Genomic DNA, 6,454 nt, shown 5'->3' on the forward strand with positions numbered 1-6,454 from the left:
TTGTCCGAACCTGGATGGATGGAGTATCGCGTCGTGTAAGCTTCATTCATGACTACCTCCGTAAATCCTCCGAGTTTAGGTACCCAAATACGGTTCATGAAATAGTATACTCTGTTCTCCTTTACCTCTAGATTCTTCTCCATTCCGCGTAATGCTTCGCTTGTTCTGTTTTCCGTTTTCATGGCATCTGACTGGGCTACCCCGATTTGAGTGGTTAGGTGAGATTTGATGGTTATTGAGAGAGTTTTCACACGACGATTAGAGTAATCCTTCCGGCTCAAGGCATCAGCTACCATGTTGGCCTTGCCTGGGTGGTATTTGATTTCACACTCGTAATCGTTTAATAGTTCAACCCATCTTCGTTGCCTCATATTCAGCTCTTTCTGATTTAAGATGTGCTGGAGACTTTTGTGGTCCGTGAAGATGGTGCACTTCGTACCATAAAGGTAATGCCTCCAAATCTTCAGAGCAAAGACCACTTCTCCCAATTCCAGATCATGGGTTGTATAATTCACTTTGTGTGTCTTTAGTTGGCGGGATGCGTAAGCTATCACTCTTCCACGCTGCATGAGAACGCAACCTAAACCCTGATTTGATGTGTCATAGTAGACCACGAAATCTTCCGTTCCCTCTGGTAGAGATAGTACCGGGGCACTGCAGAGGGCTTGCTTCAGGGTTCGGAATGAAATTTCTTGTTTATCCGTCCATTTGAATGGTACGCCCTTTTGTGTAAGTGATGTAAGTGGCTTGGCAATCTTAGAGAAGTTTCAAATGAACCTCCTATAGTAGCCTGATAGGCCTAAGAATTGGCAAATTCCTGTGGGTGTCGTCGGGACTGCCCATCCTTTGATGGATTTGACCTTAGAAAGATCCACATGAATTCCTTCCCGACTAACAACATGATCTAGGAAGTTCACGCTATAGAGCCAAAACTCACACTTGGAGAGTTTTGCGTATAGCTTTTCCGTTCGCAGGGTTTCCAGGATTTGTCGGAGATGTTGGCCATGCTCTTCTTCGCTTCGGGAATATACTAGAATGTCGTCAATGAAGACAATAACAAAGTTATCGAGGAATGGTCGACAGATTCGGTTCATCAGGTCCATAAATGCGGCAGGGGCATTTGTTAGACCGAAGGACATTACGACAAATTCATAATGTCCGTAATGAGTTCGGAAAGCGATTTTGGGAATATCCTCTTCCCGGACCTTGAGCTGATGGTACTCGGACCGTAGATCTATCTTAGAGAAGTAACTAGCCCCTTGAAGTTGGTCAAACAGATCGTTGATTCGTGGGAGTGGATAGCGATTCTTGACAGTGAGTTTGTTTAACTCTCTGTAATCGATGCACATTCTAAAAGATCCATCCTTCTTTTTGACAAAGAGGATCGGAGCTCCCCATGGTGAGTAGCTGGGTCGGATGAATCCCTTGCCCAGGAGTACGTTGAGTTGGCTGGACAATTCCTGCATTTCAACAGGAGCTAGCCAGTAAGGCGATTTAGCGAGAGGGGTTGTTCCTGGAACGAGGTCAATTCGGAACTCAACTTGTCTCTCTTGGGGTACTCCAGGGAGATCCTCTGGAAATACGTATGGGAATTCACGTGCTACCGGAATGTCTTGAATGTTAACCTCTCCCTTGGTTTTATCCACTATGTGAGCCAAGAACGTCAAAATTTTCTTTCGTAGATGCTTCTGTCCCTAGACGCACGAGATGAGGCGAAGGTTCGTGCTGGGTTTGTCTCCGTAAATAACTAGGGTTTCGTGATTGGGAAGGTGAAGGCGAACGGCCTTCTTGTGACACATAATTTCAGCATGGTGGGGGCTTAACCAATCCATGCCAATAATCGAAACTCCTAATGGAAACATGCATCATGTCTATTCGAAAGACGTGTTGATTTAGAGTTAGGGTACATCCGATGTAGATTTCCCCAGTGGATTCGGTTTTCCCATTGGCCATTTCCACCGTAAAGGTTTCATTGAGCTTCTGGGGTTGTTGTTTTAACAAATGTTTAAACTTATTGCTCACAAAACTTCGCTCCGCTCCGGTGTCAAATAGGATGCATGCATAAGTGTGGTTTAGGGGAAACGTACTGGTAACAACAGCGGGATCCTGAATAGCCTCCCCCTGACCCATGGTCAGCACTTTTCCGGTTCCTCTATTTCCGAGATTGTTGTTGTTTTGGCAGTTTCGATGGAAATGCCTAGTCCTTCCACATCCATAGCAGGTGTGGCTAGGTCCTGCATTGTTGCCGTCGGTGTTGGTGTTGTTGTTGTTGCGGTTGTTGTTGTTGTTGTTGCTTCCCTGTTGTTGATTCTGAGGGGGGTAAGTCCTGCAGTAACTTGCCGTGTGCCCCTTCCGATTGCAACTATTGGACTGCATTTAATTGCATTCTCCATTGTGATGGAAACCGCACTTGTTGCACTTGGGAAGATTACCGGAATAAGGTCTAGGAGCACTTGGAGCACCTGAGGCTGGAGCATGTGGTGTGGATGGAACTTGAGTGGTCGCAGCATTAACTGCCACTGTTTGCTGCTTCTTGGACGATTCGAAGCCTTGACGCCCCTTTCTCTTGTTTTTCTTCCCCTTTTTGCTATCATTTTCCTTCTTAAATTCAGTCTCCACTGGCTTCTCACCCTTCTTGTTGTTGTGATCATATAGCTTCTTGGCCAATCTCTTGGCACTGTCAAAAGTTTCAGGATTTGCAGCTATCACGTTTCCTTGGATCGGGGAGGTTAGTCCCCAGATGAATCGTTCGATTTTCTTTCCTTCTGAGGTGATCATGCCAGGACATAACGGAGACAGTTCGCTAGACCTTAATATGTAGGCATCTGTGTCGGCGTTTCGGACAGTGAGATTCCATAACTCTTGTTCCATTTTATGAATTTCACCACGAGGACAGTATTCGGGCATCTGCATTTCTTTCATTTCTGCCCATGGCATGGAATTGGCTACGAGGAGTGTCATGGCTTCCACGTGTCCGTTCCACCAAGTGAGTGCTTGGTCAACAAAAGTGCATGCAGCAAACTTCACCTTCATCTCTTCAGGGCAGTCGCATATCTCGAACACCGATTTCACATTCTTGATCCATCGTTTCAGGGTGATTACTCCTCCAGTGCCGTTAAAGGTTCGTGGTTTGGCGTTGGTGATGTCTTTGTAAGAACATGTTTTGGTGGGTCCTTGTTTCATCCCGTTGTTCAAACTCCCGGCCCCTTGTCCGTTGACTCCTCCATTGTTCCCTTGGTGAATTTGTGCCATTGATGCGGTGACCGCAGCAGATACAGCTGCCTGGAATGCAACCGAGTCAACTTCGGGTGGGGTTGGTCCCGGGTTTCCGCGAGTGGGTCGTGGAGGCATCTTTCTGTCATAGAACGGAAAGATGTTGAGTGTATGTGGTTTTTGTGAGGTTGTGATCCTATAGACTAGGTGTGTGGCACAACTTAAGTACTTCTACAATTTAGCATACAATCATGGATACATAACACATAGCAGATTATAACGTCATAATAAAACATATAAAATCTTTCATTACTATTATCCTCACTTTGATACATGAAAATTTTGCTCGAAAGAGCATACATAAGCGGTACTAGTTCGACAGCATAACGACTCTATGAGTAGTGCAGTCACTTAAACATAGAGTCGGGGTACATAACATAGATCCTAATGACCTAGTAAGATAAGTCTATCTCTAGTCGTAGTGAGATGTGCCCGGGGGTGGTGCTGAGGAAGTGGATGCTCCCTGAAGACGAGCCACCTGTCGTTCTGCATCCTGGAGTCGTGACTCCCACCTCACCTGCCTCATATGGAGCTCTCGAAGAACGTCCCGTGTTTCCTGCTCTGCACGCTCAACCCTAGTCCACAGCTGGCGTACCTGGTCGGCGGTGCTCTGAGCAAGGTCGCCAGTGTTCCATAACCGTCTCACCATAACCGGAAGGGCTCGATCAGCCGACCCTCCGTCCCTTAGGTCAAAGAACTCGTGTGACATGTCGTATGGGGGTAGCTGTCCCTGTTGTCTGCTCCACCTCCAAAGATCAATACCCCAGGGGGGTGTAGGACTAGTGGGGCCCACCCGATAAGCGGGCACCCTAATCGGGTAAGGGGGTTGATGACTTCGGACTCCGCATCCGAATCACCCCCTTCAATGTCGTCGGGTTCCTCCTCAAAGCTTCCTTCATCTTCTTCCTCCTCCTGTTCTTCTTCTGGTTCGGTAGGCTCGCCCTCGACTTCTGCTTCCGCTTCCTCGTCAGATTCCTCCTCGGGATCTTCCTCAGGCTCTTCTTCAGGCTCTTCGTCTAACCATCCGTTATTTCCTTGGTTAGGGAAGTAAGGATCTCCGGGGTGATGGAAACCAGCCATGCTGTCTGCGGAGTGTGTAAATATGCTAACATTATCCCTAGGATGCTACAACTATTGTACAGACTAAAAAGATGTTCTCTTTTTGGTGATAAAGAGGTATGTTCTTAGGTTCCCTAGCTATCACGATCTCCTCAGAATGTGTGATAGTTACACCTTGGAGGGAATGTAGTTGATCAGGCTACATCCACCCCTTGATATGACTAGAACAGTTCTGGCTTAACCGAGATACTAGCATTATCTAATTTGGTTCGGTATTACGTTCTTTTTCCTAACACAAGCAAGGATGTTTTTATTGTTGTGTTTTACTTGTTTTGTTCAGAGTTGTGTTAGTCCCTCTTTTTGGTTTATAGTTGCATATCAATGTGTGGTTAGATATGCTAGTTCACTATAAACAGAGCTCTGATACCAACCTGTCACACCCCAAACCAGACGGCGGAAACATCCGAGGGCTATTGTGACTCAACTGAATACCATTACAATGATTATACATGAATCATAACATCATTCATCACCATGCATTGAAATATTACAACATATATTGTTTACATTCAGTACATTGTTTTGAACATTACATTTCCATAACTTAAACCGTTCGATACTAATTTAAACAAAACACCATGACATCACTGGATACCTATTCTTCGATTTACCTGTTACCTGAGAATACAAGTATTTTGGAAAACGTCAACATATGAAATGTTGGTGAGTTCATAAGTCATGTTTGAAAAATAATGATTTTTGCGAAGTTTGAAAACCCAGAAAATCCGATATTTTCTTAAACAAGTATTGTATATAAGAAAAAGTGTGGAGATCCGTAGTATGCTTGTCGTTTTTTTTTTTGTAATCGTGTATAATTGTTAAACCTTGTATACATTTCATAGGTAAGAGTGTTGACTTCCCGGGAAAACCCGATGTTTTCCCCATACATAGAATAACATGTCTTATTTATTGTTATACCGATACGACAATTGTTAATGATTACCCAGGTGACATTGGATTAATTATGTGTTGTGAGTTGTTATAATCACGCATTAATGAAAATGACTAGTTTATAACTACCAAATACAGACGATCCCTTGGGCGTCGTCCGTACTACTCACTTAATCCAACCACCCTGACTTCTCATAGCCCCATAACTGAGGAGAAATGAGGGTACGAAGCCCCCGTTATTTCCATAAGTCGTTCAAGGCTATTGTGAATGCGAAAGGCACTTGGCCCGACTCTCATTTGACTTCTCGACTTTGCTAGCAGTACCAATGGACCCATGGGCCCAACAACACAATAAAGCTATTGAAAGTCCTTTTATATGGAATTAGGTCATAGAAGGCCCAATAACATGTAAGCGCGTTCCCTTCGGGCCTAAAGATCATGTTATTGGGCTAGCTAGGCCCAACAAGCACGATTTGAAACTTTCAAGCCCATAGATTGAATATTGACTTCTCGTAAATTTTGCGTGTTTATTGAAGTACTAACGTTTATTGATTTTTGTTTTGTAATTGATCCGAGACCGAATCAAATCGTTTGGTAACGATATTGGTGTTGAAGGTGTATTTGTTATTACGTTTCGCCGGTAGTCGTAGTGCTCGTATTTTATCTTATGGGATTTATTTGTTTATAAGTAAGAGCTTACCTTTTTATGACCCTTCTTGGATAAAATTTACACTTTTAATCCTTTATATAAAAGAATTTCCACTTTAGTCCTAAACCATTTTTCTTGACACTTTAGTATCAAAACTTATTGAAAAGACATTTTCAGCCTAGATTTACTTAATAAACAGCTTAAGTCCTTCAAAAATGAAGTTTTCTCAGTTGGAACCACCATTTTTCGCAATCTTTACAGTTTTGGCCCAAAATGGAAAATTTTTGCATTTTTGATCCCTTTTGAATTTGAAAAGCATTTTTGACCTTTAAAATAGTTTTAATACACTTGTAATCCGCTGTTTTACAGAAACTTGCATTTTCAGCCCCTCTATTTCAAAAATCTCGCAATTTGGGGCTTATTGGGCCGAAAAGCCCATTATGTTCAAAATTTACATTTTAAGCCCCTCAAAAGTGTTGATATTCAGAAAAATTATATTAGAAACTGTTTGGATCATTTTCA

This window comes from Lactuca saligna, chromosome 4, assembly GCF_052625555.1.
Source record: "Lactuca saligna cultivar CGN05327 chromosome 4, ASM5262555v1, whole genome shotgun sequence".
NCBI classification, from domain to species: Eukaryota; Viridiplantae; Streptophyta; class Magnoliopsida; order Asterales; family Asteraceae; genus Lactuca; species Lactuca saligna.